At 41.5% G+C, this 23781-nt stretch overlaps 1 protein-coding gene across 2 annotated transcripts in view; it reads left to right on the top strand.

Annotated features, from left to right (window-relative positions):
* Positions 1-4737: 4737 nt before the first annotated feature.
* Positions 4738-23781, top strand: part of WASF3 (WASP family member 3) — a 133257-nt gene continuing 114213 nt past the window's right edge. For both annotated transcript variants that reach the window (XM_027590820.2, XM_027590819.2), the window contains exon 1: positions 4738-4875. The gene's annotated coding sequence lies outside the window, so the exon portion shown is untranslated. The remainder of the gene's footprint in view (positions 4876-23781) is intronic.

Below are 23781 nucleotides of genomic sequence, written 5' to 3'. Positions count from 1 at the left end.
TGAAGCATGTTTATAAAGATTTATGTATGGAGCTAAATTAATTCTTGAAAACTGAGGTATTTGTAGTCAGCATTTCACTTCATTCTGAGAACAAGTACAAATGAACATGTCGAAAGTGATGACAGTTATTATGCTTTTAATTTGATTTCTTACATATTCTAATTAGCTTCCCCAAAGTGAGACTGAACTCAGTTCCTAATGCAAAACAGTTTGTAATTTTTATGTAATATGACACGCTATTAAGTAAAAAGAACAATTGTTTTTTCACAAAAGACTTAGTAATGACAAAGGAGAACTTAAGCTAATCACTGAGCAGGTATCTAATTTATAGAGCATCTTGAAAAAGACACTGCATCATCACTACCCGAGTCATCTGATTAAAGTAAAGATGACACTAGAACTACATTTTAACTTTGGGCATTTATCCAAGAGCTTGACCAGGCAAGGGTAAAGAGGAACAAAAATGACACATTTCAAGAGGTTTTAAAAATATTGTTGGGGAGATCTTCTTAGGAATATGCTTGAGAGCTTGTTCGGTTTTCATAATAACACTAGACTGCAGGCATTCAGCTCGCTGGTAGGTCCAGAACCATCTGCACCCTGTGCTTCATGCACATTGTTTCACAAAAACGTGAATGATGGCTCACTCACCTTGCATCACCAGAATTCTCCTTAGCATGCTGCCATACCACCAGCCTCCCTTGCCCCCAAGTTTGATTTCACTAGCTTGGCACGATACCAGTTCATGGGGATAAGGACATTCTATGTCAGACTGGACAGTTACTTATAGAAAACAGAAAGGGAAACAATGCATCTTGAGTAGTTAGACATACCTCGTCTCTGTGGTCCCATTTCATATGCTCTGCTTGTCTATTTTTATATACTAGAACAATCAAGACATTTTTGCTCTTGGAGATACATGCTGAAGTATTTAAAGTGTCCTGGTGTCTGCAATTTGCCTTCAGTCGTTGAATGATAAAAAAGTCATGTACACAGAGAGAGATTCTGATGAAGAATGAAGCAGCATATATGGCGGTGCATAGACATTTGGTGAATCAGGGTAAAAGGTAGATAGGAATTCATTGTACCATTCCTTCAGTGTTTCTTTACATTTGAAAATTGTTAAATATAAAAATTGAGGGAAACCCCTAAATTGAAAAAAAAGTATATGTGATAAACTTTTTAAGATTTGCAATAGTTGAAGGGCAATAGAATTTGTCTGTAAATGCATTAAAGGCCCATAAATAAAATGAAGGTGGCTTCTCAAAAAAAAACTTATTTCCTTTTTATTATGTTAACATCATTATGTTAACTATGGTTCCCTTTTCCTAATGATCAACAGACTTTATTTTTTAGTATAGCTTTAGATTTATAGCATAACTGAACAGATAGTACATAGTACATAGACCCCTCGCACAGTTTCTTCTATTATTAAGGTCTTGCATTAGTGTGGTTATAATTAATGAACCAATATTAACACATTTTTATTAACTAAAGTCCGTAGTTTACCTTAAGGTTCACTTTTGTGTTGTACATGCTATGAATTTGACAAATATATAATGCCATGTATTCACCATTATAGTATCATACAGAATAGTTCCCTTGCCCTAAAAATCCTCTGTGCTCTGACTGTCCATCACTCCCTCCCCTAACCCCTGGCAACCACTGGTCTTTTTAGTCTTCACAGCTTTGCCTCTTCCAGAATCTCATAATTGGAATCTAAAGAATGTAGCCTTTTCAGATTGGCTTCTTTCACTTAGTAATATACATTTAAGATTCCTCTGTGTCTTTTCATGGCCTGATAGCTCATTCTTTTTATCACTGAATGATGTTCTATCGTCTGGATGACCACAGTTTTGTTTATCCATTCACCTACTGAAGGATTGGTTGCTTCCAGTGTTTGGTGATTATGAGTACACATTTGTGTGCAAGCTTTTGTGTGGACATAAGTTTTCAACTCATGTGGGTAAATACCAAGGAGTGAGATTGCTAGACTGTATGGTAAAACTATGAAAAACTGCCTCATTGTGTTCCAAAGTGGCTATACCATTTTGCATTCCCATCAGCAGTGAATGAGCGTTCCTATTGCTCCACATCCTTGCCAGAATTGGATATTATTAGTTTTTTGAATTTTAGCTATTCTAGAAGATGTGTTGTGGTATTTCACTGTTGCTTTAATTTGTAATTCTTTGACATATGCCATTGAGCATATCCTTATTTGCCATCTGTATATTGCCATCTCTACCTCAGGGAGATGTTTGTTCAGATCTTTTGCTCATTTTTAAACTGGGTTGTTTGTTTTCTTATTGAAATTTGAATGCCCCTTTTTTTTTAAGCGGGTCATCTCATGAACAGAGTGAGGGTCCAATCACATATTCATTTATTCCACAACTATGGCAGAAACTGCATTCCCCTTCTCCTTTACGAACAGAAACCTGACATTGTTGCAGACAAGGTCCCTGGTCTTAAATACTTAGTATTTCAGACTCCTTTGCATTGAGTGGAGGTCGGGGGCAGGGGGTGGGGAAATGGTCAGTGTGACACAGTGTGGCCAATAAGTGCTGATTGGGGCTTCCCAGAAAAATTGTTAAAAAGGAAAACTCAGTGTTAAAAAGGAAAACTCATGCACCTCTTTGATCTTTTGCCCTTCACCCATACCCCTGACATTTTCCAGAATGTGATACAGTGCCCAGAAGGGGAGCAATCATCTTGTGAGGAGGCAAAGTCACTAGACAAGGACAGTAGAGCCAACGGATAGAAGGAATCTGAGGTACAATGACACCTTGGAGAAGTTGCAGAAGCCCAGGGCTGTCTCTAGACTTCCTGTTATGTGATGAGAAGCACCCTCTATTTGGTAAGAATTTAGTCAAGTTTCTGTAATTCACTCCCTGATATTTTTTAAGCAATGTTAAGTGTGAGACGCTCCCTAACAAGACTATTCTGAGCATTTTTTATTTAAAGGACTGGTTCACAGAAGTACTACATTTGAAAAAATTTCTGTATATTATAGACACAATGCTAAGGATGGAGTTATACTTAACATGTTCAGCACTGCATTAGACATTATGGGGAGAGGAAGCAAGAGTATAAAATAAGGACCTTACCCTCATGGAACTTACCATCTAATTAGAGATAAGACTGACCTATATGAATCAATCCTGAACACTTCAGGACAGTAAGATTAAGGACTAATAGTGGAAGTAAACTAAGTGTAGCTGCAGTTTACATAAGGTGGGCTCACTGAGGAGGAGAGGAGCAAAGGAAATGGGAATAGCAACTCTGAAAACACACTTTGTGTATCCTACAGTTTCATATTTTTGAGCTTTAAATCAATGGTCTAAATATAGACATGGAAGCTATTGCCTGGGTAAGTGAAGACAAAATGAAATGAAGGAAAGTCATTTTAATTTGTATACCAACTCAGCTTTGAATTCAGAGAAAATTTATCACTCTAGTATCAATATTTCAAATACAGAACACTAATAATTCACTGAAATTCTATTTACCTTATTAATTGCCAGTATATTTCATGTTGACACGAAATGGAAACTAAGTATATGTTACCTTAAAATAGAGCTTTTGAAATCCTTCCCTTTGGAAGTAAGGTGGGTTAATTGATTAACACAAGAGGGGCCGGGTGATTTTTCTTCTGCATCTCCGGTGTTGCAAACATTGCTGATATTGTTAGCAACTGCTATTCATTTTTCCTAGCTTGTAGTTGCTGTAACTAGATGTAACAGATGTGGACAGTTATCACACGTCTGTACAGACAAGAGCAAGACAACCTGTATTAGTTTTTCCTGGACTCTTCATTGGGATTTGAACTTTTTTTTCTTAAGTTTTTCAATATAGTGATCTTACTTGTAAATCAAAAAGAATAAAGGCACGCAAACCAAAATATAGATAATATTTCTAGCTAATGTTTTTAAACTCCTTTCCTTCAGGACCTAGGAGAACATACTTGGCTTTTCTTTCTTTTCTTCTCTCCCTTCCCCTTCCCCTTCCCTTCCCTCCCTTCCCTCCCTTCCCTTCCCTTACCTTCCCTCTTCCACTCTTAACGTTTACGCCTGAGTCATCAAGTACCACCTGGCTGTGTTCGATTGCCACGGGGCTTAGTTTCAGTGTTATGTCATGTTTATAGGCATTGTGAATTTTCTCACATGTGGGGTGGAGGGAGACTGGATATAGGGTGATTAAAAAGGAAAGAAGTGGAAGGATATGAGAATAGGCAGAATGCTAACGGATTTGAGAAGGGCATAAACCAACAGATGATGATGGGTATAATCTCTCAAGGTTGCCCGAACCCTTAACCTGGCAGGACCTCTGACTACCTACAGGTAGATGGACGTTTTTGCAGGGGCCCTCAAAACCCAGGTAAGGTTAGGGTACGGGTGGAAACTCAAAGGGACTGCAGTGGGTACATCGTCAGCAAAGGTGATGGAAGGGCCCCTTACGATAAACTCGGCCCAAAGTATCTCCACCTCTCCACTCTACAGGCACTTGGGCCGAAGCCTCATCCGGAGTCGGGGGCGGAGGACCGATCGTGAGAGCCACCTCCTCCGCAATCCCCCGCCCCTCGGCGCCGACGCTCCGCGCTTCTTCCGTTTCCCCATTGGCTGAGGCGCTCGCCAATCCTGGCGAAGCGGCTTGGTGAGAGGCCTCTGGTTGGTGGAGCCGGCGCTGAGCCCCCCTCTTGCTCCGGCCGGGCCCCCAGCCGGGAGGGGGCGTGGCCGCGGCCGTGGCCGGGCTGGAGGCGGCGTCGCTGGCGCCGCTGCGTGCGGTGTGGTGCTGGGTGGGGGCGCCAGGCGACCGCGGCTCGGCGGGACCATGGAGCTCGGAGCGCAGCCCAGGCGCCGGCGGCGGAATCGCGGACCGGTGAGTGCGGGCTGCGGAAGGCCGGACTCTTCGGTCCTGGCCCCCTTGCTGCTTGGCTACGGGCCGAGCGGCTGCCCCGGGGGAGGGGCGGGCGCGGGCCGGGCCCCCGCAGCCCCGTAGCCAAGTGAAGTTGCTGCATCGCGCCGGGCGCGCTCGGGCGGGCAGCGGGGCCCACTGCGGGCCGCGGCGCCGCCCCGCGCCCTGCCCTGCAGCCTAGCCGCATCCTCCGCGCCGGCTCCCGGGCCGGCTGGGGCTTCCCGCCGTCACGGCCCGACCCCGCGGCCGCTCTCGCCCGCGCAGTCCTCCGGCCCTCGGCCCCGGAGCTGCCCGGCGCGCGCTCCCCGGGCTGCGGGGCAGGCGCCCGCCATCCCGGCCGCAGGTGGCGCCCGGGCCTCCACTCGCGTCCCACGCACGGTGCCTAGGACTGCTCCGCGTCCGGGACTTTCACATCCCTCGGTTCCGCGCGCCCTGTCCTCATGTGGCCCAGTCCCCGCATGTCCGCCGCCCCGGGTCGGGCCCTCTCCACGGCTTTGCCCTCCCCGCGCCTCTGCGCCGGGTGCCCCCCTCCCCCGGGGCTGCGGGCCCGCGGGGCTCCCAGCCTCCGCAGCCAGGCTCGGCTCTCCGAGCTCAGGACAGGGGTAGTGTAGCCGGCGAGGAGCGCGCTGCAGGGCGAGGGGAGAAGGCTGCGCACCCGGGAGCCGCTTCGCCCGCATGGATCATACCCGGGAGACTTTCCCTGCGCGGCGGGCGGGGGCCGCGGCGCCTGGCCTCTAGCCCTCCTCCGCGCGGGAGCTCCAGCGAGTGGAAAACCTTCCCCTCTCCGTCTGTGGTACTTAAAGGCAATGGCGATTTCTTCTTGGTTTAGCCTCTCTGCAAGGGATAGTTCCGTGGCGGAGAGTAGAGTTCTTAATTATTAAGAAGCTAAGCGATGGGCTTATACGGATGAATGGGAGCATCTCATTTTCTTAACCGCTATTGGGCGTATTAGGAATTCTTTTCTCATTTGGGAATCAGTTTTATTCGCACTTCTACCAGCAATAATTTTTGAGTTTTTAAAACACCGAAATTTGAAAGGTCCGTTTTTGCTTTGTGACTGTCCAAATCAAATGCATGCTGGGGCATGAAATTTTTAAGATCCAGAGTCCACGTTTTATGAGGGGAGGGGCTAAGCATTTGAAATACTTCTCATTTTAAAAATTAGTTTTGTCTAAACCTTAAAATGTCTCCGTCTCTCTCAAAACTTAAGTTCAAAGTGTTATAATTGACTTATTTTTCTTTTGCCTCTAGGGCAAATTCTGTTGAACCTCGGTTGCTTCTTTTTTGCATATGCTTTACTCAACTTTCCTTTTCTAGCAGTGAAACAATGCAGTGATTCTTGAAAGCTGCTTCCTTTATCTACTTGAGAGATTAAACAAAGGAAAGCGGGGGTTGACCTTTCCCATAGGCAGTTCTTACTGTGTCTGGTCTCCTTTCTAATAGCGTCCGCATAGTGCTCATTTTTCTTCATTTTTGAAGATCTTAATTTGTATTCACTAAAGTTGTGTCCTTTTGGATGTTTAAAGCTCACTAGGTTAGGAAGTTTGACTTTATGTATTTACAGTCTGACCTGTATTCCCTGTTGTCTTCAAACAGTGAAAAGAAGCTTGTTCTGGAACTATCTACATAGAAAAAGCGTTCTTGTTACTTCCAGTTGCTGACATGAAGTTGCTTTATAGCATTGTTTTATCTGTTCTCTTAAAATTTATGACCTAATAGTCAATGATGTGCTACACTATTTTTAAAAATTCTGAAAATAAAGGTGGAATGCACTTTGCTAAGTGGTCATGCCAATGCTGTAGCCTCTTGTCAATTCTCAGCGTGTCTTTGTAGATCTGCTTTACACTTCCCAGAGTAACCTGCATGTGGCAAGTCACCTTTTGGTTTTTGGAATGTTTCCACCATTAAAACAGTTGCTTATTTTAAGTATTAAAAGAATTGTATGTACTAGCCGACCAGTACAAGTTGTCTCCGTTTAGAATTCCCAGAACTTTCTCTGAAGAATAATCACAGACTGTATTTTCCTCTTGTATGCTCTTGTCATTTCTTATATTTTCTTGGGATGGCCTCCACATTGCTGTACAGACTTAGATGCTCACCTTCTCAGTCCTTTTTTCTTAGAAGCCAGTTTTCCTCTTTAAGGTCAAGTTTTCTTAGGACCTGCGCTTGAGCATTTGGAGCCCAATGCTGCTTGCAGTCCATGTGTTCTTCAGGGCTGGTTCTTTACACAGGATACACTTTATGCTGGTACTGCAGGAATACTGTATACCAGTCATACCTAAACAAGGCATATTATAAAATAAACGGAGTATCACTATGGAGGTACATGGAGTAACAAGTCCCAGTTCTCTTTTTCTGCTCTTATTGGTGCCCTGCCCTGGTTCTTTCTCCAGAGGTAACACACCTAATACGGTGGGGTGTGGCCTTCCAGAATTTTTTCTTCAGAAGCCATTTAGTGGATGCTTGCTAAGTACCTGTACTATTTTGATACTGGGATTGCAGAAATAAGAGATAAAAGCTCTCAAGATGTTGAGAGTCTGCTGAGACAATTTCAGCACAGTGCAATCAGTGCTGTGATGGAGTTAGTAAGCAGAGAAGGATGTGAAGCATCACATGAATGACCTAGTCCGTTCATTCGCTTGCTTTATTCATTCGCTGTGCTTCAGAGTTTATCCTATGTGCTGGGGATGCAAAGATAAACAAGACAGATGCCTCTTTCAGCGCCTGTTCAGCTGGGTTCTTGGATAGTTTTAACCATCGGTTTACAGTGCAGTGTATGGTACGTGCTCTGAAAGGGGTCAGCTAGAGGAGCTCACAGGATGACTGCAAACCCAAGCTTAGGGACTATTCAGAGAGATGAGAAAAGCCTCCCAGAGAAATACGTGAGAAGGAATTGGTCAGAGTCGGGGTCGTGGAGAGGCTCGTTAAAGGCTGTCAGAGAGATGGTGCATTGGAGCAACTGAAAATGAATGGTGGTGCGGCCACATGCAGAAGGGCGGGGAAGCAGCAAGAAACGAGACAGGAGAAGTGACTAGGGGCCAGGCCATCGAGGGTCCTGTGATTCTTGTTGTAAGGAGTTAGGACTCCTCTACAGGCAAAAGGAGACCGTTGCAGAATTCTGAAGCAAAAGGGCATGATCAGATTTGCCCTTTGGAGAATGGATGGAAGGGAGCAAGTGTGGAAGGTGAGAAAGTCGAGGAGGTGGGGTTGCTGGGCCATGGTTGTTGGCTGGGGGTTGTATGTGCGTTGGGGGAGTTAGAGGGAGGAGTTCAGGGCAGTCCCGAGTCCTAGCTGGCGATGGTGCCTTTCTTAGGGAGCTGTAGCCATTTGGAGAATAAAAAGGCAGGTGCACTTGGCCTTGTTAAGTTTCTGGTGGCCGTGGGACATAGTGTTTAGTTGACTACACTAGGGATCTGGCTGTCGGGGGATGTGTGGACTGGAGACAGCCATCCAAGGGTCCTTAGCACTGTAGTTCCCAAACTGTGTGCTGACGTGATGTAGTGAACTCACAGGGAGACTGCAAGATATTGAATTGGAGAAGGAAGCTCAGCAGTACATAACATCTGTCCAACCCTGTGGGAAATACTAGCTCCAAGTAGTCAACAGTTTCTACTGTCCGTTGTGCTGCCTTCCTTTTGATGGTATGTTTGTAGGGCGAGGTGTTCAGTGGTTGCGTTCCATGTGAAAATCAGTGTGGAACAGGAAATGAGTGAGGTGATATCCAGTCCAACTCCAATGTTTCAGAAACTGTACCTGTGCTTTATTTAATGACATAAAGATACTCATTTTCTCTCATTTGAAGTGTGCTTTTAAAAAATGGGTAATAAGTTGTTAGGGCAAAAAAGTACTTAAGGTATTTGAACTTATCCAATGATTCAGTTACTCAGGCATTTCTTTTGGCCTGAGACACTAAGGGTGCAGTGAACAGAGAAGTTCTGGAACCTCTGCCTTTGCCTCTATTTGTTAATGGAGGCTGTTGGAGTGGACGAAGTTATTCAAGAAGCATGTACAGAGTGAGAAAAGGAGTGGTGTAGAATGTGATCTGAGGAACTTTTGTGTTCAAAAGATACGCAGGGGAGAACAGGCTCCCACAGTGAGACTGAGGAGGACAGTTGTGTGTGGCGGGGAGAGGGGCATGAATGGTGTCTTAGAAGCCATGGTCCAAGACAACATCAACAAAGAGGGATGCTAACAGCCAAGAAGTTACTAGTACTATAGGTGGTGGCAGTGGTGATGCAGTGAGGGGGACATGAGCGGGATGGCCAGAGGGTTTAATAGTGGGAGCCAGGAAGCGGTGCCTGTGTGTAGACAACTCTTAAGAAGGGTGGTGGTGGTGAAGGGTGGCTCCAGGAGGCTGGGTAAAAGCGGGGGGGGGGTACTTTTTTTTTTTTTTGAATGGAAGGATTTGAGCATGTTAAGGAACCAAGAGGGAGGGGTGCTAGCTAGCCAGAGATCCAGATAGTGGTTCCAAAGTTTCCATTGGATTTAGCCCTAGGATCTAATTACTGGTTTTCATAACAGGAGCCTTACTTCTGTGGACTAAGGACTGAATGGCACTCAGGTGAGGAAGCTAGTCAGGGTGTGCAGTGCTTTCTAAAACTTGGTTATCAGGAGGAAAGAAGGGCATTCACTAGAGAGGGACATCTGGTACAGGGTGAATTTTTTTTTTTTAACAGTGACTTTATTAACTTTTTTTTAAAAGAATGCTTTTTTTTTCTTCTCCTTAAGACATGCTTTCCCTAGGACTCATGGGTCCTTCTCAGGGAGGGTGCTCTGGGCAAAGCCGTGCCTTTTGCCAGGTCCTGGTCCCCCCTGAAGGTCATGTTGTCTGTGGTTGTGCTACCCTGTTTTCCTTTCCGAGTGCCCGCCTTCTACTGTCAGTGTTTGGTGCTTACCTCAAAGTCAGTTTTGTTTGTTTTGCGCAAGAGCTCATCCTCCTATCTTAGCAGATGTCCTTAGATTAGGATAATTTTTCCATACTCAGATTTCGCCCTTAATCTTTGGAGCCACCCTGCTTTGTTTCTTCTCCTTGGATCTGCGCCTCCCCTCTTCTCTTCTCTTCGAGGTTAGCTCCTTTCGTCTGTTGACTTTTTTTTTCTTTTAACTTAAACATCTTGAATATCCCAGGGTAATTTCTCCTCTTTCAGGTCTACTAGGAGCTTCTGGATCTCAGCTCTGAGCTCAGTATATGGGATCATTTCTCAGAGACTTTCTGCTTATAGAGTTTTCCCTTGGGCCTGTTCTTAAGGTGCCCTCTGACCTCTCGGAGCAATGGTCTTGAAATTGATCTAAAGATGTCTTCTGCTGTATTGTATATTCTTGCACTTTTTCAGAGTTTCATTTATTTTAATATTTTTCTTTTAGTTTTTGCCTTATGGTTCTTTGCTGTCGGTCCACGCATGTTTGAATGCCTACTACGGATCATTCTAGTTACTGGTGATAACAGTGTTGATAGGACCAAGCTCCTGTTCTCAAAACCTAGAGAGGGAAAGCAGAGGTAAATTGTCTTGCTAACTATAAACTCCTTGTGGGCAGGCACCAGACAGCATGGTGCCTTGTATACAGCCAGCACTTAGTAGATGTGTTCCAGCTTTGTTAAGTAACCTCTTAGACATGGTGGTCACGTGCACACTGTTATTTGGGTCATAACCGTAGGGGCCAGTGATAACACTCAGTGCCTCCTTCCCTCCAACTGGCCATTTTCCCATAGCCTTTGTGATCTCTGGTCCTTGAGTACTTCCTTTTATTAGTGATTGGAAGCCGTATTGGATTTTTAAAGTTGTGCTCCAGTGCATGCTGAAGATTTTATTACCATGCTGCTGCGGTTCCATTTTAGCTCATCTGGCTCCTTTCATTGAGTGCTGTTATTCATTTCGTGCACACGAGCAGTTCAGTGAAATTATATTGCAATATAAAAGTATGGATGTGATTGAATGAACTAAGAATCCATGTGGCCATATTTTATCAGCTAAATGGAAGAAATGGTGTATTCTTTGCACATAGTAGATACTCAACAAATATCTTTTCATTGCCTAATTGTCCCGTGTTTTGATTCAGGACCATAGAATAAGCAGAACGCTGTCACTACTATGTAATTTTAAAAACCTGGGCTGAGTCATTTTGCCCTACTAATGTCACACTTTTGTTTTCAGCCCCTCAAAATAGGTACATTTTGTAATGGAGTCCTGTGTTAGAATTATTACCTAGGCACAGTTCAGCTCTGAATTGACTTTGTAACTCTTGGCGGGGCCATATTCTATGCTGTTTAGAATGAACACTTATGGAGAGGTTCATAGATTTAAATTGCTCCCTGTGGTACATGGAAGGAACAGTGTCCAAACACTTAGGGGGTGAGGTATCTAGTCCAGGAGAGGGATGACTTTAACCTGAAGAGTGGCAAGAAAGAGAGGGAGCAGCTTATGTTATATGTGTATCATTCTGACATTCTGAGAGAGGCTTTTCACAGCTTAAAATGAGGAGGAACAAACAGAAGTGCCTTCCCTTTCTTCAAAAGTAAGGTATTAATTTTGGGGGGAAGGATGGTAGTTTTTCAGGGTAGGATACATGCTCATTTTCAATAGAAAGAGAAAAACAGATTTTGTTTATAAGCAAACCTATAGAATTTAAAACCTATCTTGGTTCTTGGTTTTCCATAGTATTTATCTCCTGTTCTGTACATCTTTTAGAGTTAATTATCCTGGTTTTTGATTTAAAAACCAGAAATGCCCAGAAACCCGTAAATTCCCCAGTCACCTGTTTTCAGATTTTAATTACACACTGCAAACAACATTGTTTCGAAAGGCTTTACTAAAATGTGAATTGTCCTTTGAGATATCCCAGGGAGGAAGATTATTAAAACATTACCCCCCCCACCTTTTTTTTTTTTTAAAGTAGGCTCTGTGCCCAGCATGGAGCCCAACACAGGGGCTTGAACTCACAACCCTGAGATCAAGATCTGAGTTGAGATAAAGAGAAGGACGTTTAACCGACTGAGCCACCCAGGTTCCCCAAAACATTACTCCTTTTTAAAAGCTGGCGTTATAATATTGAATGATTGCAAGGCTTGTCAATGATAATGAAATTCATACCTGAGTTATAGTTAAAATTTTCATAACTCATACACTGTTTGTCTTTTACATTACATAGACTAAAAAGTTCTTCCATTTCTGACATGTCTAGTTTTTTCCATAATATTCAAAAATGCAAAAAAAAACAAAGCCTCATAGCATCACTTGATAGAATTATGTAGGGATTAGGTATTTACAGGGGTTAGAACAATTTTTCTCTTAAGTTACATTTATGGTTACTTATTCTTCCTAGATAGGAGTTTAGAAATGTGTGGTTTCATTTCTTAGGCTATTTGGTTTCTAATGATTGTCAGATTCCATTTGAGACAAAATATATTGCCCTGCATTTTAGTATTTGCCGGGCATTCTTTCTTTCTGGACCCTGATACAGTTTATTCGACTGTGTAAGTTAAAGTTACAAATAGGGTTTTGTTTGAATGTTTATATTTATCCAAATACATGTTTATCCAAAATGTTTATTGAGATTTTTGTTGCTTGAGATGCTTACTGTTTTACTGAACACAAACAGTGGAGGCTTGTCCCTTGTCCCCTATTACATAAAGATTTGAATTAGCTAACAAGAAATATGCATAATAATGGAGCTGAATATAAGTAATGAGAATTAAAGCTATATGAAGATCATGAATGAAAACAATAAAACCTATTCTTTGAACAAGGTTCCAGCCTCCCAGGTCAGTGTTTTAGTTGTAGAGAGCTAAGTGCTTTACTCATGCAAGGTTTCAGTGACTGAGCACACAAAAACATCTGTTGCTTATCCATGTGAAGCTTAGTGTTGGGGTCCTCATGGGGTGGTCTTCCACAGGGCCATTGTGGTAGTCAAGCTTTTTCCACTTGTGACTCAGCCTCCAATAGAAAGTGGGAACTTCCTCCTGCTCAGTTCAGCAGGTGGGTAGGGAGAGAGCCAAGTCCTGTGGGAGGCTTTATTGGCCAGCACACATCACTTCTCATCCCACTGGCTGTACTCAAACGTAGGCTGGCTCTGAACCCCTGAGAAGAGAAGACGTAGATACTGGTGACGTAACCAGTCTGCAGACTAGAACTTGGTTGAGTGCCCTGATGGCCAAAAAAAGGGGAAACATCTTCAGCTCTATGCTGTAGTTTTGTCATCCATAGAAAACATACCAGTTTCCTTTCCTTAATATGGTCCCTGAACTCACACCCGGGGTTTTGTATTGGTTACATGGAAAGCTGTAGTGAGTGATGTGCAGCACATGGAACGTGGTTTTTATTTTTTGTTTTTTTGTTTTAAGTAGGCTCCATGCCTAGCATGGGGCCCATCGCAGGGCTTGAACTCACGACCCTGAGATCAAGACCTGAGCTGAGATCAAGAGTTGGACACTTGGTGCGCCTGGGTAGCTCATTTGGTTAAGCAACTGCTTTGGGCTCGGGTCATGATCCCAAGGTCCTAGGATCGAGTCCCATGTCGTGCTCCTTGTTCAGCGGGGAATCTGCTTCTCCTCCCTCTGCTCGTGCTCTCTCTCTCTCACTCACTCTCCCTTTCAAATAAATAAATAAAATCTTAAAAAAAAAAAGAGTTGGACACTTAACTGACTGAGACACCCAGGCACGCCTAGATCGTGGTTTTTATGAGGCTGATTCTTTTCTGATTTAACATGAAGTTAAAACACAACTTAATTAAAACATTTCTGCAGATGGTCAAACTAACATGGTTTATGTACTTTCTAGGGGTAAGAATGAACACATTGCATATCTGTCAAAGTAGCTATTCAGGAATATTATTAGCTTTAAATAGATTTTTTGATAAAAGGTTTATAGAAGTTGGTTTGGAGTTATCTTCTCTGATGAAGTTGGAATGCTGGTATTTTATGTTGTCAATTAAAGGTAGCCTTAGAGACCAAGAATGGAGAAATGATTGATTAATTCAAAGTCAATGTACTGCATGCGAAGTTTGTTCTAGAACAGGGGTTGGTAAACAGTAGCCTTTGGGCCAAACCTGGCCTTTTGCCTGATTTTGTAAAGAAAACTTTATTGGAGCACAGGCTTGCCGACTCATTTATGTATTGTCTGTGGCTGCTTTTGTGCTGAGTAGTTGCAACAGGGACTGTCTAAACTGCAAAGTACAAAATATTCACCATCTCTTCAGAGCAAAAAATCCCAACCCCTGTTCTAGAGGGTGAGGTTCTGCCTTTTCTGACAGAGATCACATTCTAGTGCAGGGGAAAAAGATAATAAGTAAACGACATAAATATATGTAGTGATACGGGCTGTAGAGAAAATAAAGAAGCAAGAGGAGAGAGTATCAGGGACTGCCATTTGTCATAGTGTGGTCAGGGAAGGTATCAGGTGACAGTTGACAGAGGTGTGATGAGGTGAAGGAGTGTGCCAGTCAGGCAAATATTTTGGCAAAGAGCCTTATGGAAGGAGGAACAGCAAGTGCAAAGGCCCTTGAGGTGGTAAGAGGGTAGTATGAGTAAGTGGTGTGTGTGTGTGTGTGGTTCAGAGATAATAAAGGGCCAGATCGTGTAGGGTCCAGGAGACTATGGTGGCACTTTGGATTTTATCCTGAGTGAGTTGGAAAACCATTGCAAGTTTTTGAGCAGGGACATGATACCATTTGACTTAGATTTTAAAAGGATCACTAGGAGTGCAGTGTAGAGAATAGATTGTAGGGGACAAAAAAGAGAGTATAAAGAGAGTATGTCTGCCTGCTAGGCGTTGCTAGATGCTGAGGATATCAAGATGAATCAAATGATTCCTTTCCTTGAGGGGCTGATAGTGTAACAGCTGACAAAAACATGTAGAAATATCACCGTGGCGTACAGCTATAGATGGGGAAGCAAAAGGTGCCCCAGGATTGCATAGGAGGGGTGCTTGATCCAAGTGGGAGATGACACCCCGACCTCCCAAGAAAATAGGAGGACACTGATGAAGACTGATTGGAATGGGTGCCCATTCTGTACCCCAGCTCTGAGATTCTTGGAAGGACTGCACAGACAGATCGCCAGAGATTCTGCCCTCAGGCAGAGGTGGCAGTGGGTTTCCGATTGGAACAATTGCTGTCTGGAGCACTGTGGGAGAGTGATCCTAAGATTGCCTTGGGCCTCGATGGGATACAATGCAGTGGGTGCTGAAGGGGCAGGGGTGATCTTTGCCATCTCTGTCAGAGAGCAGGTCCAAAATTGGTCCAGAAAAACTGTAGAAAAGTCATAGTAATTTATCTATGGAATGTACTGTGGAGCATTGCTAACCTTTCCCAGGAGCCCAGCAGCATGCATTAGTTGCAAAATATACCTCTGAGTAATTAAACAAATTGATCTGCTGTCTGGAGTTATTAGATCTGACCCAGTGAAACCTTGGAGGATGTCTATAACAATGATTTTTATTTTTCAGATAGGTGGTATGAACCCATTTTAAAAAATAATTGGCTGAAAAAGTTGCTGCCATTTTTACTGGTGCTGAGAAGGTTATTCACCTTTCTGTTCTCTTTCGTAGAGTGTCTAGATCATCTGAAGAGAATTTTAGTGATTATAATACAGGCTTTAAGAGAAATAGGGAGATGAAAGAGATACAGGCACAGTCATAGAGGGAGTTATTATCTTTTTACACTACCCTTGTATCAGAGTGAACAAACTTTAGTAAGGATGTAGAAGATTTGAACGGCACAATTAATAAACTTGCCTTGCATGGCTAGATATTGCCCCTAACAACTGCAGAATACACACTATTTATGGTGAATGTGTGTGGACATTCACCCAGGCTGTCAGCTTGTGGGATAAAAGCAAGTTTCAGGATATTTCAAAGGACTGGAGTCAAACAGAACAGTATTCTCTAAGTTAAAGTAAAATCAACAACAAAAAATTGTTTCTAAATAATCCATAGTCATAGAAGATACATTAATTACAATGGGAATTTTAAAATATTGACAGAATAAAATTATCAGAATTAATATAAAAATACTGCATATCGAAATTTGTGGGGTGCAGCTAAAGTTGTACTAGGGGGAAGTTTATAGCTGTAAATGTGTTTTAGGAAAGAGGAAAGACTGAAAAAAAGTCAGTGATCCGTGCATGCATCTCAAGAATTTAAGAAAAGAACAGCAGACTAAACCCAGAGGAAGTACAGTTGACCCTTAACATGGGGGTTAGGGGTGCTGACCCCTGGGCAGTCGAAAAATCACATATAACTTTTGGGCATGGATTTTAAGTCAAGGTCAGAAAACCTTTCCTTACACCAATGATTTGAGAACTTGGGTAGCTTTCATTTTTTACGTTTAGATTTCTGCTGTAGTTGGAGTTTATTCTGGTCTGTGATATTAGGAATGGCTTTAATTTTATCTTCTTCCAAATGGCTGTTCAGTTGTCCCAACATTTATGAAATCCATCTTTGCTCAAGTCATTTGAGGTGCCATCATTGTTATATATTAGATTTCTATATGTAGGTTGGGTCTATTTTTGGATTTTCTGTAACATTTCTTTGGTCTGTCTGCCTATTCAGGTGCTACTACCACAGTTTTAATCATGGAGCTTTATTCTTATATTTGGTGGGGCTAGTTCTCCTTCGCTAGCTCCTCCTATTCGATGTTAACTGAGTGTCAACTTGTGTAGCTCCATAAAGAAGCTTCTGAGTAATTTTTGTTAGAATTGCATTATATTTATAAATTAATTTAGGGAGAACTGACAACCTGATAAAGTTGTGATGTCTCAACCAAGAATGGTGGATCCTGAAGTCTCACGTTGTGTGCCTTTTAGGAATGTGTGAATCTGTAGATTTCTTCATGTAAGTTTTGAACATTTCTTGTTAAATTTGTATTCTTTTCTGTTGCTGTTTTAAATGGAGTTTTCTCTTCCATTACACATTCTAACCAGTTATTATTTGTGTATATGAAGGCTATTTTTTTTGGTTTGTTAATTTTATATACTGCTGCCTTCCTGAATTCTCTTTCTTGAGTTATTTTCACCATTAATTTTTTTGGTTTTCCAGGTTTACTGTCATGTCATCAGCTAGTAGAGAATTTTATTTCTCCTTTTCCATTGTTTGTGTCTTTTGTTTCCTCTGGTCTGACTATATTGGTGAATGCCTCCAGAACAGTGTTAAATTGTAGAAGAGGTGGTGGGCATCCTTTCTTGGTTGTTGGCCTTAGTGGACTGCCTCTGGTTTTGACCCAGTAGGATGTTGGTGCTCCTGCTCTCCCATACTCTCTCTCTCTCTCTCTCTCTCTCTCTCTCTCTCTCTCTCTCACTCTCAGTAAAGTCATGTTAAGGAGTATTCCTCCATTCCTATTTATTCAAGAGATGTTTTTTCAAAATTAGGAATGAATGTTGAATTTTGTCAAGGGCTTCTTCAGCCTTTTTGGAGGTAATTATGTATTTTCATCTCCCCATACCAAAATTCTGGACCAACTGAATACTCACCATCTTCCCTTCCCCCAGTTCCTGGCAGCCGCCATTCTCCTTTTTATCTATGAATTTGACTATTCTAGGTACTTTTTTAAAAAAGATTTTATTTTTTTATTTGAGAGAGAGAGAGAGCGCGTGCGCGCGCGCGCGCGCGCGCGCACACACACACACACACACACACACACACACACACACACACACACACGTGGGGGAGGGGCAGAGACAGAGGGAGAAGCAGACTCCCCGCTGAGCAGGGAGCCGGAAGTGGGGCTCAATCCCAGCACCCTGGGATCATGACCTGAGCCAAAGGCAGATGCTTAACCGACTGAGCCACCCAGGTGCCCCACGATCATTTACTTTTAGTCCTTACTTATTTTTCTTCCCTTGACCTGTTTTGTGTACTGAGTGGTGTCTGTCTCTTATTTATAGAGGGTTTCTATTTCTTTCTTCTTGGATTCATTATAGTTTCTGTTATTTCTTTTACAGATGTTAATTGCATTTTTTTCATTGTGAAATAATAGCTTTTAGCATTTATCCATTTGAATACTTTTTGTCTTAAATTTTATTTTGTCTGGTATGATTGCAACCTAATTGCTTCCATTTGCCTGATAAGTTTTTGTGCGTCCCTTTATTTTTAGCCTTTTTGAATCATTGCCTTTTAAATATGTCTTCTCATATGTACAGCATAGAGTTGGCCTTTGCTCTCTAAGCAAGTTTGAAGATTTTTTAAGTAGGCAAGTTAAGCTCATTCACATTTATTGTAATACCTGATATATTTGTTTTTAACTGTTATTATCTATGATATAATTATTGTCTGTATCATACTGTGTTCACTCATTATTAGGTGTATTTTCCTTGAGTTTAATAAAAAAAACTTATTTTCGTATCTAGAAAGGACTAAGTTTTGTTCTAGTGGTTATTTCTCAGGTATATACATTTGTAGTACCTTTAATCCCCTTCCCACTTTTTAATCTGTCCTTTTACTATCTTCTGTGTCACCTTTAAATGGCATCTTTTGATTCTCACCTGTTACCTATATAATAGTGATTTTTTCTGTTTTTTTTTTCTTTCTCTTTTATCTTCCCATTATTTCAGTTGCAATATTCTACTTTGTCATAATATAGGTTTATATACCATTCTTCTGCCCATGACCCCAGTCTTGTTTTTAGTTTTAGTTCTACAGTTGAATACATAAACTGTTCCCTTCTTCATCAGTCCTTTTGTGTAAATTTCTTCAGTCATTTTGTTACCCGTGGGAGAGTCTGCTTTGTGTGAATGGAGGTCTCAGTTCTTAGATTCCCCATGAGAGATTTACCGTGAGGATATGCACTCATACTTGAATAAAGACAGTCAGAAGGAAAGTAGCAAGCACAAAGCAGTTTATTAAGGATAATGTACTCTCAAGATGGGAGAGTGGGCAGGCTCAGAAGTGGCAACTGCAGTGGGGTTAGTGGTGTTTTTTTCATGTTTGCAAAGGTTATGGGTCATAGCAAGGGACTGAGGTTGTTTCCAATCATCTAAGGGACTCCTCCTACTGGTTAGGAGGGGGAGTTTTTGACCCTACAAGGTTTTTGCTGGAACTGTCATGGCCATCTTCCCCCATGGGGGTTGAAACCACAATGTAAATACATTATAATGAAGCTCTAGATTTACCCTCCTGCAGAGGTTGAAGAAGAGAGCACATGTTCTGCACCCGCAGCTCATGGTCCATCAGCCCCGGGTGTTGGAACCCATAAGGCCAGGGTCTCGAAAGCCCCAAAGTCGAGATGTTGTGTGTTCAAGTTTCTAATGTGTCACTTGTTTATCACCACCTTTGCCTCCAGCCCCAGTCTAACTAACTGCCTTTTTTATTAGATGGAGTTCAAGCCATAATGCATCTATTGAACGTAACAGAGTGACTTCTTTCCTGGCGTCTAGAAGTGTATTAGTTGTGTAACTTTGCAAAAACTGAGAAAATAGTCTCTCAAGTCGTTCCGGAGTGTCTGTGATGCAGGTGATGATCCTGAGTTGAGAAGGGTGATCAGGACGGGTGCACCTGTAAGTATTTTGTGAGTTCTTGCTTGTTCGAGTATTTTTCAAGGCCTTGATAGTTAAAGGACAGCTTGGTTGGACATAAAAACCTTGTTTTTGCTTTTTTCCCTTAAGTTTCTTAAAAATGATTTGCTACTTTTGTGTACGTCTGACTTCCTGATATTGTAAGTTATCTTTTTTGTATTTTTTGTATCTTAAAGTCTTCCAGTTTTATTAGGGTACATTTTAGAGTTTCTTGTTCTTGGTCAGTTTTCCCCAGTTGGCTCTTTCAGTGTATAGCTTCAAGTCTTTTTTTATTTCCAGAAAATTGTCTTGGATTATTGTTTTAAATATTCTCTTTCAATATGTTAAATATCTTTTCCCAGAGTCTAGAGTATATGTACATTGGAATATGTGTATCTTCAGTTACATGATGTTTGACTTTCTTTGCCTGTTTTTTGTTTCGTTCGCTTCCTTTCTGCCTACTCATTTCTTTATCTTTTTCTTTTGGTGGTTTTCTCATTTTTTCTCAATGCCTTTCATTAAATTTTCATTTGAATTTATTCTCCTTTTGGCACCTTTTAATTCAATCTCTTGTAGTATGATTTTTTTAAATTTCTAAATAAGTTCAGTTTGCTTTTGTTTCACTTCTTTTTCACACCATTTCTGTTCCCAGTTTCTGTATTAGATTCGTATGTGCTTGTTGGAGGATATTTAGTTCAGTTTTGAGTGTTGTGTTACAGATTTCTTTGGTTTCATGGCTGCTTTGGTGGGGGGAGAAGTTTTATTAGTGAAATGCTTTGATTTACATTTTGTTTTCCTATAGCGGTTTTGTGTGGGTATGGGCTTTATTTTTTTGAATCCCTGTTTATTTTGTGAGTAGGTTTTTTGGCTGGAGAGCATTCTTTCCAGTTGTTTCTTCCCCGAAGTTCCTTTTGAATGATGTTAGTTTTGTTGGGTGGATGACTTGTCTTACTTTGCTTTCATTTCTGCAGTTCCTTAGTTTTTCTTTTCTTTCTTTCTTTCCCTTTTCTGCCATGTCTCCAAGAAGTGCCACTCTCTCTAGATAATGACCCTCCCTCACAAGCATTGCTTCTCCAAGGCTGCAACTTCTGGTTCTGATCACTTTCAAGCCCCTTTCCTGTAGCCAGCCAGTTCTGTGAACTAAGTCTTGATCTGTGTTCAGTGACTCAACACTTTTTTTTTTTTCTTCAGAGGGTTGGGGGTCATTTAAATCTTCCACATATCTCTACTCTATTTTACAGAACATTTAATCTCCCCAGCCCTGTTCTCTCCACCCATAGGCTTGCCATGCTGTATGGTGGAAGCTCTGTTGGAATGCAGTTTATTTCTCTACTTCCAGGTTATTTGAAGGCTATTGTACTCTGCCTCCTATTAATGTGTGAAGGCATGGGTCATGTGTGGATTTTTTTGCTCTCCTTATAGATGTTTTGGAGGGAGGATGTATAGGTGAGATTTGAAATCAGGTGGCCAAAGTCTTCTAAGACTGGAAGTCTTGCTAGGCAAACATAATCTTAGTATCAAATGTTGTCAAGGATGTTACAAGAAAAAAACTTACAGGGTAGTGTCATTCATGAACATTAAAAAATCCCTAAAAATGACAATTAGATCTATCAGTATTAAAGGGTATAATATGAGCATTTTGCATTTATTCTAGAATAAATATTTAATATTCAAAATCAAATAGATCTCACCATATTAATGAAGGAGAAAAACTATACCATCATCATTAGATGCAGAAAACACTCATTTAACATCTGTTCATGATGAAAAACTCTTAAGCAAACTAGGAAAGAATAATCTTAGGAAGAGTATCTGCAAGGACAGCAAATATATTAATGGTGTTAAATGATGAAATGCTTATCTTCTGAAATTGGGAGTGAAATAAGGATGCTTCTTATTTATTCACCATTATGCTAGGTTCTAGGTTCTAGCCATTGCAGTAAGATAAGAGAAATAAAGGTTTAAGAATTAGAAGAAAAGAAAACAATTCAATATATGTAAGTAGTCCTATTGTGTATATAGAAACATCCAAAGTCATTGGACTTTAGAAGTGTGTTTAGCATGGTTGCTCAATTCTCTATAGCAATTGGAAAATGAAATTACAAAGATCCCAGTATGTAGGACTAGAACTAGCAAGAAATTTATAATACCTTTATGTAGGAAACTATAAAATATTTAAAGAATTTAAGGAAAAGGTGAATAAAGGGAGACTATATCATGTTCATGAAATGAAAGACAATATTATGGCAGTGTCGGTTCTCTCTAAATCAGTACATAGACTCTGTCCAATCCTAGACCATAGCCTGAAAATTTTGGTGGGAGGCAGTGGAAATGGACTGTTTCTAAAATTTATATGGAAAAATATAGGGCCAAGAGTATCCATAGCCTGAAAATTTTGGTGGGAAGCAGTGGAAATGGACTGTTTCTAAAATTTATATGGAAAAATATAGGGCCAAGAGTATCAAGACACTCTTGAAGAATGACAAATACCTGGCCTTATCCAATATGAAGAGTTATTATAAAGCTATAGTATTTAAGCAGTGTGGTATTAACATGTATAAGTGTAGGCAAACATGATTAATGAAACTGAGTAGAAAGCCCTGAAGGATGCCCACACACATATAGATGTTTGATTATGTTAAGTGCAAAACAGTCTGGAAAGGATGGTCTTTTTGATAATTGGTGTGTGATTGTTAAGATGGATATCCATAAATTACATGTGACCCCTACCTTATATCATACGCAAAAATCAATTCCAGATAGACTATAGGTCTAAAGGTGAAAGGTAAAAAATAATATAGAAAAGCCTCAGGGCCTAAGAGTAGGAGAACCTTTCTTAAACAGGACACAGACTATAAGTGAATAGATGCTAAGTTGAACTAAGTTAATATTAAGCATTTTTGTTTATTACAATATACCATTAAGATTATAAAAGTAATCCATGGGCTGGGAAAGAATGTTTGAATCACATGTGAACTGACATGTCTCCTACCTAGAAAATTTAAAGAACTGGCAGAAATCAATAAGAAAGCCAGATAATCTAATGGAAAAATGGGTAAGAGACTTGAACTTGCACTTTTGAAGAAGATGTACAAATAGCCAATGAAGGTACGAAAAGAAGCTTAAACTCAGTAATCAGGCAGTGCGGATTAAATAGTAATGAGATAGCACCGCAGTCTTCAGGTCGGCTAAAACTGAAAAGACCGGTGGCCCGTAGTGTGGAGAATGTGGAGCAGCTGAAACGCAGTCCTTACAGGGAGTGTACATCGGGACAGACGTGGCGAAGAACTGGTGGGGCTTGTGCTGAAGTTGAAGATACCTTATGAACCAGAATTGGTCTTCTGCGCATACACTCAACAGCTGTGCGTGCACCACTGTGCCAGGATGCGTGTGTGCTGGTGTGCACAGTAGCATTTGTAATAGCCCCAGCTAGATATAGCCCAAGTGTTCATCAGCAGTGGAATGATTATGGAAGTTGTGGTGTGTTCGTACGTTATTCAGTGGTAGAAATGAAAAAAACGGAAGCTGCATGCAACAGCAGTAATAATCTCACAGACTTCATGTTGAGTAGAAGATGCTAGACATAGCAGAATCCAGACCGTACAATTTTGCTTAAATAAAATTTTAAAGGGGCATCAGGAACAAGGAAAGTGATTATTTTGCGGGGAGAAGAAGGGATTCATAACTGAGAAGGGGCATGAAGGGCACTTCCTGGGGTGCTGGCAGTGCCCTATTTCATGACCTCGATGGTGGTTCTCTGGATTGGTCCGCTTTGTGATAATCCTTCAAGCTGGAATTTCTTTGAAAAGCTGGATTTATTTTATATATCCCATGTGTACTGTACTGGTGTTTGGATATAGTTTCCCTTTTCAGCTAGCATCTAGTTTTTATCCAGTTCACTTTTAAGTGTTAATCTTTTCTGTGAAAATCAACGTGGTCTTTGAGCCCGCTCTTCCCCTCTCCCCCCCGTCTGATTTTTCTAGTGGAAGTCCTGCCTTTCTGTAAAGTCTCTGACAGCGGCAGACCTCATTACTCCTCCTTTCTTTTATACTTTATACCCGCAGTTCTCTAAGTATAGTATGGTGACTCCTGGGGGTTTCCAGGACCTTTTAAGGGGTCGTCGAGGTCATGTTTATTTTCATAATCATATTAAAAGATTACCTGCCCTTTTTACTCTCATTATTTCAGAGCATACAATGGGTTTTTCAGAGGGTATGTGACAGAGCCACACTTACCTGAAAAGACTATTAAACACTCCTCTTTCCAAGTAGGTATCTGGGTAAGAATGAATTGTCTTCATACACAGCAGTCAAAACAGTGTATCACAGTGGAATGAATTCAGAAAGCAGATATGAAAATCCAGCTTCCTCCTTTTAAGCCAGACATTAAAG

The sequence above is a fragment of the Zalophus californianus genome, chromosome 3 (assembly GCF_009762305.2).
Source record: "Zalophus californianus isolate mZalCal1 chromosome 3, mZalCal1.pri.v2, whole genome shotgun sequence".
Taxonomy (NCBI): domain Eukaryota; kingdom Metazoa; phylum Chordata; class Mammalia; order Carnivora; family Otariidae; genus Zalophus; species Zalophus californianus.
Note: the sequence above shows the minus strand (reverse complement) of the source record. Positions and strands in the feature narration are given on the sequence as shown.